The sequence below is a fragment of the Rhinolophus ferrumequinum genome, chromosome 18 (assembly GCF_004115265.2).
Source record: "Rhinolophus ferrumequinum isolate MPI-CBG mRhiFer1 chromosome 18, mRhiFer1_v1.p, whole genome shotgun sequence".
In the NCBI taxonomy this organism is placed as follows: domain Eukaryota; kingdom Metazoa; phylum Chordata; class Mammalia; order Chiroptera; family Rhinolophidae; genus Rhinolophus; species Rhinolophus ferrumequinum.
In genome coordinates, this window is record NC_046301.1 from 11,272,287 (window position 1) to 11,285,848 (window position 13,562).

Below are 13,562 nucleotides of genomic sequence, written 5' to 3' on the forward strand. Positions count from 1 at the left end.
TTCTTTTCTAGACTGTGTTTTTTCAATGATTCTTGAATTAATGGAACTGTAATCAATTTTATTTGAAGATGTACTGCAAATATCATCTTGTCTTCTTTGTTCCCTCACTTTTGGTTCTTATAAAGAACTTCATTTTTTTTTCATTTATTCCATAAACATATATAGAACACTGATCAAAGGCCACACATGTCATAAGTGCTATTTTATCTACTATGTGTTAGACTATGTTCTGGCACTGGATATGATGGAAGACAATATATCTGAATTAAAAAGGAGATTCTGGATGCAAATGGAAAAACTCACAATACTCTGAGAGGAAAAAAATGAGAAATATTATGAAACAGACACATCCCTTCAAATAGTTTCAATTTAAGAAATAAAAATAAAATGAGATGTTAAAGAAAAGTAGAAGCCCAATTGCCATCCTCATTATTGCTCCCAACAGAAATCTGATCCTGCTTATGAATATGCCCAACAAACGAATCACTGTACCCTGAGGGCTGGCTTGGGTCAAACAACCCTGTAGAAAGAGTTGGAACCACTTAACTACCACTCCTACCAGAGTTATAGGAAGGAAGAAAATGACAAAAGAAAATAATGTGAAGCAGGAAAACTACCCTTTAGAAAAAACTTAGCCTTTTATTTATCCTTAATGGCCGAGACTCTAAAAGGTCACAACACACATGCTATTTTATTGTTGCGGGTTGCCATTGTCAAGAAGCTTAGACTAGACCTCTCTCTCCGACAGGTAGAGGAGACCATTAGACACCTTTCATTCCAGCTTTTTTTCCTCTACCCATCAGGTAAGTGTGGCAACATGTCTGAGGTGAGCTCTGAGATCTTGCTTATGTTTACTACTTTATGATTATCCTGGATATTTCCGACACGCTCTCTGACATTAAAAAATATATGTATATATCACAGCCTTCTCATCTATGAACATAGGTGACTAAAGACAGGATAATTCATACCTTCTTTGACATATTTTGGTTTGGTCAAAGGACACCTCGTTAGTAAATTATGAACAGTTTATCACCAGTAGGCATTGTTTATTAAGAAGCATGAAGTTCCCACGGGGTCAGCAGGTGAATCCCACACGTGAGGTCATGTGCATAACCACCAGGAGGCAAAGAGTTAGAACTAGGCTAGTATATTTCACTTACAATATTTCACTGAGTGAATTATAACTTTTTTTTTTTTTTATAGACACTTCCAACTTTTTGGAGAATGGAAACTTACCTAAGTTTCTACTAGTTTGGTAGTTTCTTCTGTTTAATGTCTAAAAATCTCAAGAGATCATTAGTATATACAAGGTGATGCTTCTTTGTAATAATTTACCTCCCAATCATTTTGTGTCTCATATTCTTAGAGTCTGAGACAGTAAAAACAGTAACATTTTTACAACCTATACAGAAAATAATGGCAATCTGATCAGTGGTCACCGGTGTCACCCTTTCTCTTATACACAGCCTGACATGGCGCCCCTCCCAGAGACCAACTTTTATCATTTACTGTCCATCTTGAATCCCTAGATACTCATCAATTAGAATTAAAAGTTCCCTTCATAACTCCGTCAGAGTTGGGGAATCTATGTTACTAGGATTTAGGAATTAGGGACTTAAGAAAAATAGAGTCCCTGGTGATTTCACATGACTCCAAGGGCTTTTGTTTCTGCTGTGTTTTAAAGTGGAATAGATCATTGGATGAATATAATTTTATACAGCATATAGATAAGCTATGCAGTAAAATATACACATCAAGATATCCAGGTCTGAAATAAATAAGTGTAAGCAAGAACTGAAACAAGCCAATTCTTCTAATCTTCTAATCATGAGCAATATTCCATTCTTACTTGGACAGTCAGTATATTTACAACATACGCAGAAGTGTTTCTAATTACATCACAGTAGGACCAAAAGTATTTTCTGATAAAGCTCATCAGAATGTTTTCCTAAGATGGAGATCGAAAACATTTGAATTCACATCAGTACCGTTGCTTTACACACCACTAATACTTTCCATGAAGTATACATTTTAAAATACAACACCAGTAATATTAATGAACATAATAAGAAGGAGAATTAAATAGAACACCATTGACACTGAAAATTCAACAGAAATGAGAAAAGAAAAACGCACTCCTGTACTCTTTTTTTCTCGCATCTTTGTCGCTGCCTGTCAAAAACAAAAGTGTGAAAGCTTTGATGAGTCCCGTTAGTGCAATGCACAGATCAAAGTGTCAGCCTGATAGAATCAAAGGGAACAAAATGAAGTGGTCATGTTGTGCACCGAATTTGAAACCACGGCGGTGATGAGAGGCTCTCGCGGGATGGAACAGGGAAGCTTTGATTAGGGCACCTTGTTTGTACTGTGCAGGCATCAAAGTGGCAAATGTGCCTGGATCAAATGGGGCAGAATGCAATGTGTAATGGAGCACTCACTGCTCACTAGAATTTAAGCAGAGATGTTGATGATGTGGGGAGGCCTACGTGAGCATCCCCATCTGGCAGCTGGAAGAGGGAATGAAGAGGGAGAGACAGGAATAATTGTCATCACTTGAAAGCTAGCTGATTATGGCACAACCAAAGGATCAGATAGCATTTGCAATTATTGCATGGGATGTGAGAGCAAAATCATTTAAAAAACCGGGCAATATTACCAACTGTTTGTCACTAATTGTGCTTTATGTATTCCTTATCCATTCTCAATAGTTCTATCATGTTTTTTAACACAAGCAGATTGTGTTTGAAGTTACATACATGTGAATCTATATTTGCTAGGGATTGCTTGTGTGTGTGTGTGTGTGTGTGTGTGTGTGTGTGTGTGTGTGTGATCTTTTTGGAGTACATTACATGAATCAGATTCATTTACTGTGTTTCCAGGAATTTGGCAATACTTGGGAATCAATTCTACTTGAAAGTTAAGTCTCAAGGCATCTGTCTAACTCACTTCACTCAATTCTCTTTTCTCCCTCATTCAGGAGTTACTGTGTTTGTAAATAACAAATTGCATATTATTGGATGATTGAAACATTTAAATCAAAAAATTCCCTACTAGAGCACAGTGGCAATGTTTCAGGTAAAAATACAAAATGGTGTTTAATTGTATGAATGTTACACTAACTATCTTGTTTATCATTCTTACAACTAATATTAAAAGAATCAGAATGTAACTCCTATGACTGAGGACAGTTGCTTTATATTTATCTTCATCCATCTTTACTACAGCTTTGTAAAAGGGTACTGACAGATGAGATAAGATTTCATGGTGATTTGAGGAAGAAATAAATGTATTTTGCAAATAGGAGGGAAAGTAATAATTGTAAATCAGAGGGCAGAGTCTGATCGCTTGCCCACAATCCCTCTTTCATTCTTTACCTTCTCTCTGCCTGCCCCTCGGGTCAGAATTGTCAATTCCCCCGATCCACCAACTGTGGATATGGTCCTATGACTTGCTTCAGACAGTGAAAACAAGCAGATGTGACCGGTGTAGACATGCTAAGTGTGCTCATTGTGCTTGGCTTACACTCTTGCCTTTGCCCTTCACTTTGAGAAGAACGTGCTCCGATAGGTACGGCTCCAGGACAATGAGCAGACAGGTGGATACGACAGGAATCAAATCCAAAGCTTTTAGTAAAGCCCAACTGAGCTTTAAACTAAGCCCAACAGAGCCATGGCCCACCTAATAAGTAATGAGCGAAACAAATTTGGTATTAATTATTCTGCACATTGATTTGTCACTAGCTTTCCAAAGCAGTGTTGCGTCTATCTCTATGTACACAAAGTTAAAATATTTACAATATTTAAAGTGAAAATATTTACCATTCTTTGATGGAATGCATTTCTCCTTGTAAGCAGAGATTGCAGTTGTTACCCAGTTACTATTACTTCCTCTATTGTGATTCTGCTCTTCTGTTTTCCCCAAATGGGCTTTTCATGAGTTATTAACTTGCCAAATCTCTGTAGAATGCATTTAGAGATTTGTTCTCACAAGAGTAACAGGGGATGGAAAAACCTACTGCCTGTACCTCTGGAGTGTCGGTACTCACAGAGTGATTCTGATTGTACATCTGTTCTCCAGGTCCCTGGGAAATCTGTGTCTTTTTAAAAATCTTCTCTTATTTTTTGTGCATTAATGTTTTATATCACTTTTCAAGGCAAGTTTGTATTTAGAGCAGAATCAAATAACTGAGTCTCAAAAACAAGTTTTTTAAAATATGTTTTTCGTCATTGTGTAGAGTTCAAATATCGTCAGATTGTTGAAGAGGCAGATTTATGTTTTAAATATGCTTCTGGAAGTGAGAGAACTCTCTACTTAAGTGAAGTTATCGGGTTATAAAACCTTGCCCAAAGGATAGTTAAACACACTGCAATAGTTTATTCAGCAATTAAAACTGATATTTGGGGAATATGGAAGGAATTGGAAAAATATTGAGGGAATTGGGAAAAAAAATAAAAGAGTTTTTTTTCTCAATGATGAACTGATTAGCTGATTTAACAGAAGTTAGAAATCTTAGGTATATAAATATTACAATATAATGCCAAAGAGTAGTAAACATTAAAGTCAAGAAAGAACAAATTCTTTTCATTATTTTTAGTGTTGTTTTAAACTTGTGACCATAACTTATAAGGTAACTGAATTGATTTTTTTAAATTATGAAATTCAAATGCCTTCCCCAAAATTTGCACTGTATTATGCTTTACTTATTAATAAAGATGAGGAAATATCTTTAACAAAAAGTGATAATATAAGCGTAAATAACACTGATTTTTTTTTTTTTTTAGTATAAATCAATAACCTCCTCCAAATATGTTTCCTGATATCCTGACGCATCCACATAACAATGCCAGGAAATGCTCATAAGACCTACCCACACAATACACATCAACAGTTAGTTAAGACTCTTTCAAGCAAGGAAATTTATACCCCATAACATTAGACTATAGCATTAATTTAGTCACTCAATTTTGTACTAATCATCCTGAAAAGCACTAAGCAATTTGCTAGTGAAAAGGCAGCTCGTTTTACATAAATTTGGACACAGCATAAGTGAAATTATATTCTCAACGCTCAGTTGAATGAACCAACATTTAAGATGATATACTAAGATTATATAAATTTATAATTCCTATGCCACAAGATAACAGTTATGTTAAGTGTATTTCAATTTTCAAGTGGCTTTTTTGTTTTGTTTTTTTTCTTACTAAGTGGTTAAAAATCAATGTGCAACTCACCCTCAACATTAGAAGGTTATTAGCTCATGATTAAAATTGATAAAATTTATCAGAATGATTAAATAACAAATATAATCATCAGATTCCAATATGTTAGATTTATCCTCAAAAATAAAATAAGCTTTTAGAGTGTATTAGAAAAAAGGGCTATTTTTTTCTTGCCTATACCACAATATTTAAACATGTCATAATTCACGTAGTTTATGATATGAAATAACACATATTTTTACATACATTAACTTTGGTGCTATAACCAAGACTTCAAATGCAAATATTTCCAATAAAATATACTTTAAAATTCATACATAATAATTACTATAATGTCAATGGAACCTAAAATATTTGGTGCTATATATATAATGTTTTATGTTTATTAATATAAAATAAACTTGTGATGTAAAAAATAAAATTGTTTACTATGATTCATAAGTTAAGGCATGAATGCAGAAAAAAATGGATTTTTCTACTTATATTCATGCTATTTCTTAGGAAATACTGAGAATGTTGAAATCACTATATTTAATTTATCTGCAAAGGCTAAAATTTTAATATCTAAAATAGTTGGAATATGCTTACTTTCTAAATAATGTTACAGTTGGTTTAGTTAAAACTACTGAAATGAATGTTATACCATAAAGTTGATATACATCAGTTGATACAAATTATTTTAACCACAGTCTTAGACATGCATTTTTTTAAATTGCAAGAAATATGTAAACCTTAAATAATATAACCCCTAGCGAATTTCTACTAACCATTCTTTCATTCGATTTTTTTAATTTCCCTCTTATTAGCTTCTTACTGAGTGCCTATAATGAGATCCACAATTGTGAAATGAAAAGAGCATTTATATAAAGTCAAATACTTTCAATTTGAACCTCAGTTTGATCATCTATAGACATGGGAACTGTGAGAGAACTCACCCTTCCCTCTTCCCTTTAAAGATGAGATGAGTTAAAGCAAAGGATTAAGCATAGAGCAAGACATGTGGCAGGTAGGCATCTGTGGGAATTTGGTAACTAATATTAATCATTATTGTTTGTCTGTGCAAAGCCCCATTTATTGCTCTGGCTTAGCAAGCTTGCTTTTCCATGCATAGGCTGTGTAGGCATGGCTTAATGTGTGTAGCCTCGATGGAAATATAATTAATGTCATAGGTATTGGGCTTGTTGGAACTAGTCATATGATCCCAAATCAAAGGAGCTACTACTACATTCAGAAAACCTATGTTTGCCATTGGAGGTGTCAAACTCTTAGATATTCTAGGGCAAATTGTCTCAAACAATTCAGGTAAGTGTGGGGATTTATGAGTTTTATGTTTGGTGACAGGGAGCACTCATATCTACCTCAGAGTAACACTTTCAGCTAACACAATGTTATATGTCAATTATATCTCAGTGAAAACTGGGGAAAAGTGAAAATCAATTAAAAAAAAAAAAGAAGAAGAAGAAACAAGAAAAGAAGCATGTAACTCCAGACATGATAAGGTCTAACAAATTTTGCTCCATACATTCATCTGGCTATTTCTGATGATGCTTCCATTCAACAAATACTTATACCATAGGAAATTGTACTTTTGTGTGTTATCCACAGACTTGCTATTTAAATCGTAGTGCTTAGAGACCTGAAATTAGCTTTCCCTTCCTTTATATGTCATTACAAATATAAACCAGGCAACCATTTTTTACTAAAAGCAAAAAATTAAATCTCCTCGTCTGTTTTGAAATTCACAATGAAAATACTTTCGAGAACAGAGAGCTTTCTTTTCTTATGAATCCTTCAAACTTGAGCAGCATCTATGTCTAGCAAATAAATTTCATTCTATCTCTCTAAAACATCAATCCTGCATTTTATGCCTTTGAGTGTTCAATCACCTGGTCAGGGCAATCATTTTGTTTTACATCTGCCGTAGCTTTTAAGTATGGAAAGGTTTCGGGCATTCTTTGTGGAAGAGACTGTTTTTTGGAATGAGTATCAAACTGTTGCTTTTACAGGATAAATTTTCTTTATAATAGCTACTGGCATTAATAGTCATCTCTGAAACTGCTCCTGGAAAACGGGCTGATGGGTTGGTATGCAGAATAATCAAAAGAGCTACTGGAGATAATGACGTTTCTTTACAGGAATTTGCTTGAGGAAGATTTTCCTTGTTAGCAAGATGACTACACAGATGCTTAGAAAGTTTAGAAAGGGCTTCCCTTCCCTTTTTCAGCCTAAGGCAAAACTATAAGCTCAGATAGGCTCTGTCCCTTGTAAGAGGTTTGCTTTCTTCAGCAATTCTTCGTTTAATGGGCATGACAAGAAGAAGTGAATTCTATTGTGTAAAACAGCAGGTCAGCATTGGCTCATGTTTTGACTACTATGGAAAAAAATCAGATTTTCTTGTACACAACAGTTAAGACCCTTCCTTTGACTAAATACGTTACTTGGTGTTTTACAAGGCTGATGAAAAGTTAACAGGATTAGAATTTTCTCTTTATCGCACGCACTGTCCTCAGTTCCTTTTCACATATTCCTGTAAGTGCGATGTGACAGTAAAAATAAATCCACGTTCTTATCACTATACTGTGTGAACTTAAATGACTCCTGGCTTCATCTTTTTCTCACATTGTTAGCATTGTTTTGGTAAGCATTTTATTTAGTTTTCAGGTCTAATTTGACGAAGAATATGTCAAGAACATAAGAAATTACTCAAACAGCAAATACGTATTTCCCCAAGGCCGCATATCAATTAGTGTTCCTTCTTACCATTTCCAAATGGAAGACTGTTACCTTCATTTCTTCTTTCCTTTACCTTTCAGTGACCTGTTGCCTAGTTATATCCAACACCCATGCTATGCCATCCCTCTATTTACTTTCCCACAGCGGAATCAAAGTTTAGGGTGGTAAAGCTGATGTTGGTCTGAGAGAAAAGAAAATAATCCAATGCCGTATCTCAATGCTACTGTTATTTACCCACAATTCCTGTTGTTTCTTTCCTATAGACACACAAACACAGACAGACAGACCGACAGACACACACACACACACACACACACACACACACACACACACCCGCCAGCCCCAGCTAGCCTTCTGGAATGGCACTACCCGATAGAAATATCATATAAGACTTAACATTTCTAACAGTCACATTGAAAACAATAAAATGGTAAAAATAATCTTAAGAGCTATATTATTTAAACCAATAAATTCAAAATCTTATCATTTCAATATGTAATCAACACAAAATATTAATGTGATATTTTTACATTCTTTGTCCCATGCTGAGTCTTCAAAACCCAGTTGTAGTTTACACTTATTTCAGGAAACCTACAAAGTCAGATAGTTAAGTTTGCGAACTCATCCTAGAAAAAGTGCTACATACTTCATTGCTGAATATCACTATGGTCACCTTCAAAGCACTCCCCTTGGGAAGCTATGCACCCATACCAGGGCCTAGTCCACCCATCAAAGCAACTTTGGAACTCTTTCTCTGGAATGGCCACCAGAGCTGTGGTTGTATTACCCTTGATGTCCTGAGTGTCATCAAAATGTCTTCCTTTCAACATTTCCTTTATCTTCAGGTAAAGAAAGAAGTTATTGGGGGCCAGAACACGTGAGTAGGGAGGGTGTTCCAATACAATTATTTGTTTACTGGCTAAAAACTCCCTCATAGACAGTGCCATGTGAGCTGGTGCATTGTCAGGATGCAAGAGCCATGGATCGTTGCTGAAAAGTTCAGATCGTCTCGCTTTTTCACGCAGCCTTTTCAGCACTTCCAAATAGTATACTTGGTTAACTGTTTGTCCAGTTGGTACAAATTGGTAATGAATAATCCCTCTGATATAAAAAATGTTAGCAACATCGTTGCAACAAGTTCACAAACTTAAGTGTCAGAACTCGTATGCAGGAAGGGCAGAGTTGGCAGTACTGACTTGGCAAGCGGATGTCTGGAGACCAGCCACTCTTGGCCCCGCCCATATTCTGAGTCCAGTTGTCCCATACACCTATAAATTCTACAAACTACCTGCTACCTATCCAGTAATTTTTTTTTCTTCTTAAGTGTTTTGTTTTATTTTTGTTTTGTTTTACTTACTGGTATTTCACTATCAGCAATCCTGATTGGTAAGAACTTGGTTCTCTTTCAAGGGTTCCTTTGTCTGCATACATTTAAACCATCCTTAACAAGCAAAACCATTACTAGTTTGTTCTATATAAATTGCAGTCAGTCATGCTTACCAAATTAACGACCTAATAAATTATTAGGTTGGTGCAAAAGTAATTGTGGTTTTTGCAATTATTTTTAATCTTTTAAACCACAATTACTTTTGCACCAACCTAATAGATATACTGCTGTATGTATATATAATATATGGATTGAGCTGAAATGGAATATTAAGGCTCTCTCTTTAACCTTACACTTTAATTCGTTCCTCAGCAGATTTCTTTTGAGAATACCACAAAAGTACGGCTCTTTTCAAGTCTCTTCTCTCTTTTGTACATACATTGACTTAATTTTCACAAGCATAATGGCAAAAAGGCACACTTAATTTCTCTTTTCCAAGAAATTCTTTATGCAATATTGGTAAATATCTGCAAAGTAAAATGCTGTTTATGGATACATCTAAATTTCTAAAATTTTTCAAAGCAACATCCTCCTGGCCCCTATAAATTTGAGGATACTATCCAAATGCCTCAGATTGAATTCTAAAACTTTTCAACATCGGACCTCTAACCTTGATATCCAAAACCATGTCTAGGTGCCCCTCATTTCAAAAATGACAGTTGTATGATCTTTTGTGACACTCTGTTGTCACAGAACGAGACACAGACCTCACAATCTTGAGTTAAACACTTCATCTAGAAGGTGTTCCACAACACCTTTACGACAGCATTCATTACATTGTATTGTAATTCTTTATTCATGTTTATGTCTTGCGTTGTAAATGCTAAAATTCCTGGAAAATAAAGTCAATACATGTTTACTGAAAGACAAATAGGCAAATCAGCACGACAACAGGTTTAATAAAGATGCACATATTTGTTTTAAACTTAATTATAATCGATAAGAGATTTGCTCCATTCTGTGGTTTTTGTTGGCAAAAACCCACTTGCACTTTGAAATTGAACCTGAATTTGAATAATTGTTCTACCACTTAGGAGTCCTACGACTTCGGGGAAGTTACATGACGCGTCTGAAGCCAAATTCCTTCATTTCTGTAATGCTGATAAAATGCCTTGTATAGATACTGTAAAGTTTAAAGGTGATGTAACAAAATAAATGTATAAATTGTTCAATGTAGCACCTTACTTTTAGGAAGCACTCATTACATTTCACTTTGTTACATATTTGTTGAAAATATTTAACATTTTGATTATTCAATAAATCTCATTATGCCTACTGTGAATAAAACAATACTGTTAGCATTGTCTATAAGTCATAACCCAGTCCTTAAAACTTTCAGGAAAAAAATTAAAAGTCATAAGAGGTTAGATATCTCTTATTGATAGCTCATTTATATGTGAATATGGGTGTGAGTGCGTGTGTGTGTGTGTGTGTGTGTGTATGGAAGAGAGTAAAAACTGTCTATTTTCCAAGTTTAGTGATGTTATGTAAATATGAGTTCTAAATGACAAAAACCTTTTGTTTTTGTTTCATTATCTTAAGTTTTGTGAAACACAGTGCCACTCACTAGGTTTGTATTTTCTTTATATTATTGATGGCTAGCAACAATTTGCTGACATGTACTAAATTTGGCATTTTGGTCTTTTCAATAACTCTTTCCATTTGGACATCTAATATCCTTGTTGAAAACGTTTCCTGTTATATACATTGTATCTTTTCTAATGTAAATGAATTCGCTTTTCTTTCTGATTACTGAGTGCTGCTATCTTTCATTTACTCAAATGAATAAATGCTAAGAGTACATCTCTAGAAGCACTATTTGAGTAAAGAATAAAATACAATCATTACAATATCTTTTATCTTAATATTTTCCTGGAACAATGAGAATTACACTCTATCTCCTAGAATTAAATGGATTTTTTAAAACTTTACATGAACATATGTTTCTTTTGATGTCAATTGGTGATGGCCAGGAGAGCCTAGTCATTAATTCCCAGCCATCTTTGATAAATCTCTCTAAATTCCTACTGTATTTAAAGCAAAAAAAAAAAGTGTTTAATATTCTTAACAAGAGTCTCCTCTGTTGACATAAAGAGGTTCCGCCATACTGAATTTCCTAAATTCATTAAGATTTTAGTCATTTTAAGGGTGTGTTTTATATTATTCATGCATGAATTAATTTACAATATTTTTCCAAATATGAATTTAGTATTAAGATCTAAATACTGAGTTGTTTTTATACACTATCTCGGCTTCTCCATGATACCTGCTCTAGCAGGTAGGCACAAGTACAACCATGGTCCTACGCTTGATTTACTGAAACATATTGGGAAATATATAGAGTCTAAAGAGTACATGTTTGGCTATTATTTCTGTTACGCCCATTGTATAAAATCAAGCATGCAAAGAGATTAAACATGTTTGATTTTAAAAATACAGACTTGAATTTCACTCCTGGGTGCAGCATTTAATTAGTTGAAAAAAAATACAGAACATGTTGATAATTTAATGATAAATTATGCTGGATTTTAAAGAGTAAATTATGTCAAAATATCCATTCCTTATAGGTGCTATGTGTATTTCAACATTACCATATGCTACCGCTTTAATTCTTATTAAATTTTATAAAATGCATTGATTTTAATGTCATTTCAAGAACAAGACCCTTTGAGGTGACACTGCTAGGACGTAATGTCACAGAACTGACCAAATGCAGTTGCCAGGTGTTAACATTTGACTGAAAGTAGCACCTTTTATGACAATACTAATGGGACTCACAAAAAACATAGGAACCTGAGTTAATTTAGCTGAGGGATATTCTGTAGCACAATGAGAGGGAAAAATAAATTCCATTACATTCATGGATTTCTGAACATGTTATGACATAAGATAATTGCATTTCTTGAAACAGTCACTTCAGTTTTATCCACTGCCTATAAAACCAAAGTCTATTGCTTCTTAGCACTTTGTCATATAGTTAACTTATAGAGTTGACCTTGAAATTGTAGAAATATAAGAACTATAGGTATAGAAACTCAGTTTTCAGCAATTTTTTTTTTAAATTGAGGACTGACATTAATACCATTGTTCTGAATATTATGATAGTTCACATTTTAAGGTCTATGAGTAACACCACAAGATTTAGAATCATATTTTCATTCAAAAACATGTAAAAAGATTGTCTAGGTTAATTAAAAGAACAAACAATGATCTATTGTCTTCCAGCATAAGACACAGAGGTCTTAAATCAAACCTTTCTTCACCAATATTTATTTATCCTGTTTTCAAATTAAGTACTGTTAAAGTTCACGTATTTTCTTTTTCCAGTAATTATTACTCCCAGTGCCAAAACCCATACTAAATTAATAATCACTAAAATAATAATATGTTCACAAACAGAATTAATACTAGGATATAAATAAGGTGCTATAAAAGTGTAAAACACTTTTGAGCATGATCTAAATTTACCCTGAGAAAACATTCTTGTACTGAAATATTAAAAAAAAAAAAGTGTACATGTTAACTAGGTGAATGAGGAGAGGCACAAAACAAAGCAAACATATAAACCACCTATGTGTTGAGAGGAGAGTGGGGATGGCAGGGGATACCGATTACAAACTTGAGAGTGGTGGGAGATACAGCTGGAGAGTGTGTCAACCGTGTTTAAGACTGCATGTTTCATCCAAAGAGAAATGGAAAGCTATTGAAAGTTTTAACTCTTTTGTTTTGTTTTGTTTTTATGTAGTGGTGGCTTCCTATGGTAAATCTGAATTTTGAAACATCACTTTGGATGCACTATAAAGAAGTATGGGAGAGGAAGTTAAGAGACGAACCATCATTTTCCTATCTTTCAAGGACTTACCTATTTATCATCTGTATTCCTGTTTCCTAGAACATCTTCTTTCTAAATGTATGAAATGTAGCATTGACATAATATTTATCTTTGTACAGTCTTTTGACATTAGACATCGGGAGAGCACATATGAATCTATCATCTTACTGCCAGTATATAAGAAGTAGATAGATAGATTACGTTGCCTTTTCTGGAGTTGATAGGTGGATGTCATTGATTCCAATTTGCCAAAGCCTACTGAAACTACTTAAGGTTACTAGATGTCCACGTGTGCAATTACTTCAGAGTTGAGAGTTAAGGTCACGTGTTCAGATTTTACTGTACAAAATATTTACCTATTACAACACATCTTATCATAAGCAATGGA